Source organism: Myotis lucifugus, unplaced genomic scaffold (assembly GCF_000147115.1).
Source record: "Myotis lucifugus unplaced genomic scaffold, Myoluc2.0 scaffold_11, whole genome shotgun sequence".
Taxonomy (NCBI): domain Eukaryota; kingdom Metazoa; phylum Chordata; class Mammalia; order Chiroptera; family Vespertilionidae; genus Myotis; species Myotis lucifugus.
Window position 1 is genome coordinate 7,016,834 of NW_005871059.1, and position 10,884 is coordinate 7,027,717.

General features: G+C 44.1%; 1 pseudogene across 1 annotated transcript; it reads right to left on the reverse strand.

Annotated features, from left to right (window-relative positions):
* Positions 1 to 10,247: 10,247 nt before the first annotated feature.
* Positions 10,248 to 10,643, reverse strand: LOC102431114 (annotated as a pseudogene). The gene has a single exon (XR_001347218.1). The product of XR_001347218.1 is annotated as a 60S ribosomal protein L36 pseudogene (transcript).
* Between the last annotated feature and the right edge of the window lie 241 nt (positions 10,644 to 10,884).

A 10,884-nucleotide genomic window follows, 5' to 3' on the forward strand; every position in this document is an offset into this window, starting at 1 on the left:
CCCCGCCGCCCTTTTCCACGCCGCCCCGGGAAAAGGTGCCTGGAGGCGCCGGACTTTCCGTGGGAATCCCCGCTGCGCTGGTGACGTTGGCCTGCGGGTGGGCTTCCCGCGCGGATCCCTGCCGCTGGGTCTCGGTGTGGGTGTGACTGCAGCCTGCCCTGCACCTGCCTCAACTCTTTTTTCCCTCCATTGATTTTTTCCCCCTCCATTGATTGAGGGAGGGAGGGAGGGAGGAGAGAGAGAGAGAAAAGAAGAAGAAAGAAGAAAGAAGAAAGAAGAAAGAAGAAAGAAGAAAGAAGAAGAAGAAGAAGAAGAAGAAGAAGAAGAAGAAGAAACATTGATTGAAAGAGAAAAATCGATCATTGCCCACCCTTCCTCTTCCCCCTTGTCCCCTTCTCCCTTCTCCCCGCTCCCCGCCTCCCCCCCACCCCCCTGCTTCTGACCAGGGCCAGGATTTTGCAACCCAGGTATATGCCCTTGACGGGGAACCGAACCTGTGAGCCTCCAGTTGCCCGGGCTGACACTCCAACCACTGAGCCACACAGGCAAGGACCTGGCAGACTCTTCAGCAGACAGGGAGGCTGCTGGTAGCAGCCAGAAGGCTGAGCACCATCTTCCCAGAAACCACCTGGCCCCACCCCCTCTCAAGTGGGCCTCACCCCAACTGAGCGACCACTCAAGCCCTGAGGCTACAACCGTGGTATGTGGTAAAAAATACCGCAAGACTCTGCCCCCAAGGACCTGGCATTCCAGTGGGGAAAGAGAAACCCATAAAGTGTATATTATGTGAGGTATTATATGTGAGGTATGTTATGTGGTAAGTATCTTGAAAAATAAGACTGATGCTTAAAAGTATAAGTGCTCAAAGAAAAAGCCCTACAAGGAAATGCAGGAGCTCCCAATGGCCAAAGCTGAAACAATTGGAGCTACAAAATAAATAAAGTAGTAATGGATTACATCCCACAGTAAATAAAGAAATCTATAAGTCCATAATGACATAAATAGGTGGTTGAATAAATAAATAAGTGGTGAAGAGAGAAATCTCCCCTGAAGAATTCCTAGTAATTTATGCAGATACTCTACCCTCAAGGAGAAGTAGAAGATCCCTCTCCTTAAATATATAGTTTGCTCACGGTGCCTTTCTTCCCAAAAGTATGAAAAGGGGGAAAATAGTAACTTTACAAAGGAAACCACTGAAAAACTCTACCTCAGTCGGGTGATCAAGGTCAACATGAACAGTCAGGAATTATCATATCGATAGTGTGTACTCTTGATATGATGTGATGAAAATGGCACTTTTCCTCTGTGGTCTTCCTCCCCCAAAACCATAACGCCGGTCTTATCATGAAAAAACCTCAGACAGCCCTGGCTGGTTTGGCTCAATGGATAGAGCATCAACCTGCAGACTGAAGGGTTCCAGGTTCAATTCCAGTCAAGGGCACATGCCCAAGTTGCAGGTTTGATCCCCAGTGAAGGGTGTGCAGAAGGCAGCTGATCAATGATTGTCTCTCGTCATGATGTTTCTATCTCTCTCTCCCTCTTCCTTCCTCTCTGAAATCAATAAAAAATATTTTTTTAAAAAGAAAGAAAACCCTCGGACAAATTCTAATAGTGAGACATTCTACAAAACATCAGACCGATATTCCTCAAAGCTGTCAGCATCATGAAAAACAATGGAAGTCTGACCTAGAGAAGCCTAAGGAGACATGACAATTACATGTAATGTGGTGTCTAGGGCGGGGTCTTGGGACAGAAAAAGGACATTAGGTAAAAACTAAGGAAAGTTGAATAAAATAGGGACTTTTGTTAATACCTAAGTATCAAGACTGGTTTCTTAGCTGTGATGATATGCCATACTAATGTAAGATGGTAATAATAGGGGGAAATGGGAATGTGGTTTATGGGAACTCCCTGTAGAATCTTTGTAATCTACACTAATAAAAGAGAAAAATGGTAATTGGCGTACAACCGCTACCCTTCCCATTGGCTAATCAGCGTATCCTTATGCAAATTAACTGTCAGCCAAGATGGCGGCCGGCAGCCAGGCAGCTGGAAGCGAACATGAGGCTTGCTTGCTCCAGTGACTGTAGACTCCAACGTTCCCCGCCTGACTTGCAGGCCTCTGAGCTGGCAGTTTGAAACATTCTAACAAATATAGCTGGCTGGGATCTCAGAGCTGAAGTTATACATTGTTTCAATTATAGAACGGCAAACAAACCAGCGGAAGCCTCAGAGCTAGAGCCAGAGCTAAAGCTGGCCCAGAAGAAAAAAAAAAAAGAAAAAAAGGAGTGGTTGGGAGCTTCCCGCCAGCCTGAAAGCAGTCAAAACCGCCAGCCTGAAAGCAGCCCTCAGCCCCTCACCCAGACTGGCCAGGCACCCCAGTGGGGACCCCCACCCTGATCCAGGACACCCTTCAGGGCAAACCAGCCGGCCCCCACCCGTGCACCAGGCCTCTATCCTATATAGTAAAAGGGTAATATGCCTCCCAGCACCGGGATCAGCGGAGCCGTGAGCCTCCTGGCACCAGATCAGCATGACAGGGGGCAGCACCCAAACCCCCTGATCGCCCTGCGCTCTGTGTATGACAGGGTGTGGCGTCCCAACCCCCTGATCAGCCCTGCTCTGTGTGTGACAGGGGGTGGCGCCCCAACCCCCCCCCCCCCACAGGCCCTGCTCTGTGTGTGACGGGGTAGAGCCATAACCTCCCCATGGCCCTGCCCTGAGTGTGACAGTGGCATCGCCCCAACCCCCTGATCGACCCTGCTCTGTGGGTGATAGAGGGCAGTGCCCTAACTCCCCTATCGGCCCTACTCTGTGCGTGACAGGGGGGAGCTCCCCAACCCCCTGATGGGCCCTGCTCTGTGCGTGACGGGGGGTGGGGGGGCAGTGCACAACCCCCTGATTGGCCCTGCTCTGTGCATCATAGGGGGTGGCGCCGCAACCTCCCCATTGACCCTGCCTTGAGTGTGAAAGGGGGGGGTGCCCCAACCCCCCAATCAGCCCTATCCTGAGCGTGACTGAGGGTAGCATCGCACCCTCCCAAACGCCCTGCTCTGTGCATGACAGGGGGCGGCGCCCCAACTCCCCAATCAGCCCTGCTCTGAGCCCAACCAGGGGCTGCACCTAGGGATTGGGCCTGCCCTCTGCCACCCAGGAGCAGGCCTAAGCCAGCAGGTCATTATCTCCTGAGGAGTCCCAGACTGCGAGAGGGCACAGGCCGGGCTGAGGGACCCCCCTTCCCCCCCGAGTGCACAAATTTTTGTGCACCGGGCCTCTAGTATTAATATAAATTTCAAAATAAAGTTTATTTTAAAAATAAAGCAAAATACTTGATGGAGGAAATAATGTGGCTATTCAGGTTAAGACCAATTAAGCTGGAGTATGTGTGAAGGTAAAGGCCCTGAGGCAGGAGCAAGCCTGGCTTCTTGAGGTAATATCAGTGTGGGTGGGACAATGAGTCAGAGAAGAGTGAGTGACAGGAGTAGGTACCAAATCATGTAGGGTCTTGTGGTCATGATAGTTTTTAATTTTACTTGGCTTGAGAAGGAAAGATATTGAAGAGTTTTTAGCTGAGGAGTCATATGATATGTCTTTTTTTTCTGTCAACTGTTGTGTTGAGGACAGATTAGAGGACAGGGATGGAGCAAGCCAGCCAGTTAGAAAGCTGTGATGGTTAATGTCATGTGTCAACTTGACTGGGCCTTGGGGTTCCCAGGTTGTTTATTCAACATTATTCTGGGTGTGTCTGTAAAGGTGTTTCTGGATGAGATTACATTTGAATGGGTAGAGAGTAAAACATTGCCCTCCCCAATGTGGGTGGGCCTGTCTATTGAAAGCCTGAATAGAACAAAAGGCAAGGTAGGGGAGAATTCTTTCCCTCTTGACAACTGTCTTTAAACTGGGACATCAGTTTTCTCCTGCCTTCGACTTGCCTTCAAACTGGAACTTAGACCATTTGCTCGCTGCTTCTCAGGCCTCCAGACTCAGACTGGAATTAGATCACCAACTCTCCTGGGTCTCCAGCTTGCCAACTGCAGATCTTGGGACTTCTCAGCCTTGACAGTTGAGTGAGCCAATCTCTTATAATCTCTCTCTTTCTCTCTCCCCTCATATTTATCTACTGACTGATCGATAGAAATATCTCCTATTGTATCTGTTTCTCTGGAGATGCCTGACTGATACAAAGAATAGCAGTGGAGCTGGTGGGAAGTAGGCAGGTTCTGTGTTCACAAGGAGGAGCTGATAGGACTGGCTGATTCATTGGATGTAGGGTGTAGAGAGAAAGAGGAATCAAGGCTAGGTCAAGGTTTTCACTCAGAGCAACTACAAGAAAAGAGGTTCCTTATGCTGAGATGGGGAAACAAATTGGGGAGGAGGGAGAGAGGGGAGGGGAGTATTGCTTGAGATTAAGAGTTCCCTTTTGGACCCTTTAAGTTTGGAGTTGTCAAACTGTGGGATAGATGAGCCTGGGATGAAGATGTCAATTTGACAGTCTTTAGCACATAGATGGTTTGCCGATAGAATTTAGATGTCTGAAGTCTGAGTTCTGGGGTTACTCCAAAGTTCAGAGATGAGGAAGATGAAACATCAAGAAAGGAAAATGAGAAGGAATAATCAGCGAGATGCATGAACTAACAAAGAATGGTGCTCCAGAAGCCAAATGAAACATGTTTCAAGAATGATCAACTATCAAGTGCTGCTACAGTGGGTAAAATTAGGACTGAAAATTGAGCAATGGTCTTGGGCATATGGAGGTCAATGGAGAACTTGATAAGGAGAGTTTTGGTGGCATGTGGTGGACACAGCCTCTTAGGAGTGGGCCCAAATAGAACAAAAAGAGAGTAAATAGGTTCAGAGAAATGTGACTATAGCTAGAAGGAAATGTATAGTCAGGGGAGATTTTTTAAAATTAGAAAATATACATATTTTTATGCTATGAAATGAACAGAAAGGGAAGGAAGAAGTGATGATGCAGGAGAGAAAAGGGATCCTGGCTGGAGTAATGTTCTTGAGTAGATGAGCAGTAATGGGATCCCATGCACAAATGGAAAGTTGGCGTTAAGTAGAACATAGATTTCTTCCCTCATAACAACTGGAGGGGAGGCAGAATGTATGAACAAGGAGGCTGGTGAATGTGGAGCCATGAACCTGATATATCAATGAAGAAGCAAGGCCATCAGCTGTGAGGAGTAGAGAGGACGTTTGAGAAGAGAGGGGAAAGTATGAAATAGCATCTAGGGATAGTGAGAGATTAAATGAACTTTGAAAATATATTCAAATTGTTGGTTAGGACTAAGGGTTTATTTGAAGTCAGGGATCATGCATATAAAGGGAGGCTAGTCGGTACAGTTGTGGTTCTCACCAGTCTCCTTTGCCTGTGTGGATGCAAATAAAACTAGGCAGAGGTCCAGAGATAACCAGACTTTGGAGTTGCCAGGTGAATATGCTGGAAGGGAGAGGGACAAGAGCACTGAGGGTCCATGCAAGGGAATAATTATTTTTAAAAAGGAGCATGGCATCTAAACCAAGTAAGGAGAGAAAAGAGGACATGAATGGTGTTGAGCCCAAGTAAAAGGTGTTAGGTAAATGGGTTGGAGGTTCCAGGACACCAAAAAATTGTTGCATTTAAGGGGTAGAGAGATTCCGTTGAAAAAATACAAGTTGGTTATCAGAGAATGGGATTTTGAGATTTGGATTATAAAAGGATGCAGATACTGATGATGACAAGGTCTAGACTGACCTTGGTTCTCTCTTTCTTTTTTTGAAAATATGTTTGGTTTTTTAAAAATTGATTTTAGAGAAAGGAAGGGAGAGGGATAGAGAGAAACATCAAGCAACCGGTCCATGTGCCCTGACTGGGAATCAAACCAATGACTTCTTGGTTCATGCGTTCACTGAGCCACACCAGCTGGGCCTGACCTTGGTTCTCTGCAATCCCACCTTCGGCTAGAATCCCAAGTAGGTCTTCTGTGTTTTATACATTTTCTGGAGAAGTTGGCTCTCACTTCCAGTCTGGATTTTTTGAGCCAGGAGGACTAAAGAGGACTTTAAGGTAAAACTCGGGTAAAGTAGGGCAAGCATTTGGAGATGAGCGTGGCTGCCGCATAAAGGCTTGCCCCCTTGTAGACATCATCTTATTTACCACTGCCATCCCTAAGGAGAAGGGCTCATAAATCTATTGAATCTCAGGGTTGGAAGGTCACCTAGCCCAGCTGCCCCGCCCATGTGCAACTCATCCATAGCCCTCAGCTAAATAGTCATTGTATATCCCCACGCAAGGCAGTAATCACTGCCACTATTTCTCTTCTCCATGCTAGTTTGCAAACTCCTTAAGGATATGTGTTTAACTTATCATTGTTTATTGTAACATAAAATTTACCACTGTAACCACTTTATAGCATAAAGTTCAGTTTTGTTAAGCACATTCATATTGCTGTGCAACCATCACCACCCATTTCCAGAACTTTTTCATCCTCCCCAAATGACAACTCTGTACCCATTAAACACTAACTCCCACTTCCCCTTCCCCCAGCTCCTGGCAACCACCGTTCTACTTTCTCTCTCTATGAATTTGACTACTCTAGGTCCCTTATGTAAGGGGAATCATACAATATTTGTCTTTTTGTGGCTGACTTATTTCACTCAGCATAACGGCTCCAAGGTTTACCCATGTTATACATAGCATGAGTCAGAATCTCCTTCCCTTTTAAGGCCAAATAATATTGCTCTTTCGTATCTGCTTTTATTTTTCTGGGGTATATACCCAGCAGTGGAATTGCTGGGTTATACTGCAATTCTTTGTGTAATTTTCTGTGATATCATCAAACTGTTTTCTGCAGAGGCTGCACCATTTTATATTCATACCAGCAACACACAAGGGTCCCGATTTCTCCACATCCTTGCCAACACTTGTTATTTCCATATAATCTATCTTTAATTTACTCTCTATTTGACACCTTTCTGGGCATGTGCTGTTCTTGTATGAGTAAATGAATAGCTGGTTTTTAACCCCATTAAAAGGGAATTGAGGTTAAATCAGTCAACTTGTACTCAACAACCTCCCCCACCTTGTTCTACATCTGTACTGTCCATTACTGTAGCCACATACAGTTATATTTAAATTCAGATTAATTAAAATGAAACAAAATTTTAGATGCAGTTCTTCAGTCTCACTGGTGACATTTCAAATGCATAATAGGCACCATAACTAACGGTTGCTCCCGGGTCACTGTCTTCTTTCCATCTGCTTGTTTTTCTTCTTGTATCAGCTGCAAAGTTTTCACAGCTTGTTCCTGCTTTTTTGTCACTGCCCCTGGCTTAACCTCTAGCCCTTTTATAACCGCCCTGGTAACTCGGGGAGGAGTCTGGCCAGACGCCTGGTGAGTAGGCACTGATAGTCTCCTTACTGGTGTACCGTGGGCTGTGGAAACAGGATGGAGGCTGGCATCCGATAGTAGGGACTGTCTGAATAACCACCTTTGCAGTGATTGCTGTTGTTGGACTAGTGCTGGTTATTAATGGTGCACCTGCATTAACTGACTGAACTGCCTGAGTTGAAATTTTCTGACCCAATGTTGTCAGTATGACAGGAGTTAAAGTCCGTTGGAAAGACATCATGAAGTTTTGTCAGATGGCTAAGATTTGCATAGGAGAAATGGAGGGAATCTGGCCTCTAGGTGCAGAGGTTCTTAAATTGGTGAAAGAAGAGAAAAGAATTCTGAGAAGAAGAAGGGTAGAATACTGGTATGTACGTCACCACTAAGTCACCAGGTCACCTGTAGGCTCCTACTCACGATCCCTTTACTAAACTCAAATCCAGGTCCAAGTTACGGGCTAGGTGAGAACCTCTAAGGGTGGGAGGCCTCCAAAGCAGGCCCACTGCTACCCATCTAAACACCGATATTCTTCCTCTAGCATTTCATTTTCATTCTGGATTTCCCTGAAAATTCAATACATCTATTAATCCATTAAAATATCAAAGTAAGCTTAGAAAAATTACTTTAAAAGCAATGCAATAGATTACTCTCATAGAAAAGCAAATTTCTTGTTGTTCTGTAAGCTTATTTTTCTGTGCTTGGTATACAAGGAGGGGTAGAAATCAAGTGGTGGAAATTGCATTATTTTGATTTTAATTAAATGTTTTCCCTGCCTATCATTCATTAAATGACACTGTTGTATTCTTTTTTTAAAAAAAAATTCTTTATTGATTTTTAGAGAGAGAGAAAGAGAAACATCTCTATACATACTCTGACTGGGGATCAAACCCGCAACCTGGGTATGTACCCTGACCAGGAATCAGACCAGTGACTTTTTGGTGCAGGGGACGATGCTCAAACAACTGAGCCACATTAGCCAGGGCTGTTGTATTCTTATTTTAACCCAAATTGCAAGTTAGTGAAAACTTTCCTCTGAAATACCGGCATATTTATAAAAGGCCTGAAATTTACATGTATGGCTGCCTGCTGTGTGCATACAAATAGAATATTTTCTGTGAAAGAGAATGCGCTTAAAAATTCTGGTCTAGAGATAGAACTGATCGGCTCAATAACTCATAAAGGAAACCATTTTTTCTGCAATTATGATTTTGCATAACAAGTTGCAAAAGTATTTTAAAGTGAGACTGTTACTCAATAGTCATTTCTGGTAAAAACCCCTTTTGCGCCATGGCCCTGTCCTGCGGAACTAATAAAAGTGAAACAAAAGTATAAACAAAACAACAAATAAGCCATGCCTTTTACAGATAACTGTTCAGTCATGATCCTTTAAATGTTGCTTTTGAATTTGAATCATTCAGTTAATTTTCAACAAATGTAATTCACAAATAGGCTAAACATTTTTACATCCATATTTTGTTCATTGACATGAATTTGTGCTATCTGTTTAGAAACTGTGTATTTCTACACCAAAAAGCCTTACTTTGGGGGTGAGCCGTGGTTTTCTTCTCTTTTCCCTCCTCTTCATCCATGTCATCCTCTTGCTGCAGCTCCATATCTTTATCTGTCTTCCTTTTCCTTTAACACACTCTTCAGATGGACTGCTTTCTTCCTTCAGTATGGTTTATAATTTCTGCGAGTGCATGGACCGTAGCCAGCATCCCTTCATGACCCTAAAGAAAATTTAAAAGTACAATATTGGCACCACAAAAACAAACATGTTTCAAAAGATGAATATTTTTAAGATGAATTTACAAAAAGTAATAGTGAGAACAGATTGAAATCTGAGCAGCGAATTCACAATGAACTCAAAGAATTCAACGGGTGAAGTCTTTCCTGGAGAGTCCCTGCCTTGGGGTGATGATCTTGGGGAGACCTTGGAGGAGCGGACAGGTGTTCCTCTCAGTCCGCAGCTCCTTACCTCGCTGTGCAACCCGAGTGTGAGGAGGAATCTTTGGTAGGAGCTGATATGACCTTGCATCACTAGCTCAGGGTGTTGAAAGCAGGCCACTCCAGCTAATTTCTTTAAACCCCATTTTCTACAGGTTGCTGATGGGCAAAAGTGATTTATGAAACAGGAACTTTTGCCACAACTCTACATCCCTAGTCACAAAGAAACAGTTACAAAACAAATGCCCCCGTGCAAATTGGAATTGATTACAACGCAAATGTAAGTGGGGGACATATACTACTCACACCTTATTTCTTTCATGGTCCTGGTACCTCATCTCTTCAACTTAAATAATGAGTAGACCCCTCTTCAAGGAAAAGGAACATATGGCACCCAGTGTTGACAAATTATTTCGACTCTAATGTTACCTGAATATAAATAATATAAATACAATATTACTTACATAAATATGGTATAAATACCTATGGCTACAGACTATAAAATCCAAACCAATCTACACATTAAAAGTATAAAATTAATAATATTAAAATAAACATTGATTTAATGTTGTTTTGATGAAGTGAAACAAAAAATGTTGGTTCTAAAAGTAGAAAAGTGTGCCTGGTTGGGGTTGCTTAGTGGTTGAGCACTGACCCATGAACCAAGAGGTCACTGGTTCAACTCCTGGTCAGGGCATATGTCTGGGTTTCGGCTGGATCCCAGTAGAGCGGCGTGTAGGAGGCAGCTGATCGATAATATTTCTCTCATCATTGATGTTTCTATCTTTCTATCCCTTTCCCTTCCTCTCTCTTTAAAAATCAATAAGAACATATTTAAAAAATAATAATAAAAAAAAACAAAAGTAGAAAAGTGCATGGAGCTATTTTGTTATTTAGGATTCTCTTTATTTTTATTTTATTTTATTTTTTTTTCTGAACAGGTTTTATTACACAGACAGGGAGGGGCTGGGGCTCAGTCCTTCTTGGCTGCTGCCTTCCTCATGGCTGCAAGGACATTGCTCAGCTCCTCTCTCTTCCTCTTGGCGCGAATGTGTGTCCCCACCCTTTTCTTGATGAATTTCAGGGCCCTCTTGTCCTTAGAGACCTTGAGCAGCTCCATGGCGCCCCGCTCATAGGGGGCAAAGCCACACACCTCTCGGATCATGTCCCGAACGAACTTGGTGTGCTTGGTGAGGCGCCCGCAGCGGCGGCTGTGCCTCGGTTTGCTCACGTTCTTGGTCACCTTGTGGCCCTTGTTGAGGCCCACGGCCATGGGGTAGCGCAGAGCCAAGGCTGCTGCTCCTCAATGGCTGCCGTGGCGGAACGATTCTCTTTATTTTTAAGACAATAGATACTCATTTGAATGATCTTTGTTATCATTTCTATGATTTTTCCTTTAAACGTTCATCTTGAATGATTAATTCATTAATTTTTTAGCTTTGCTGAGGTTAATTTCAAAATATTTAAAGTGTTCAAAGTGTGCAATAATAATGTATACATTGTGAAAATATTCCCACCATCTAGTTAATTACACATTTATTACCTCACATTTATCTTTTTG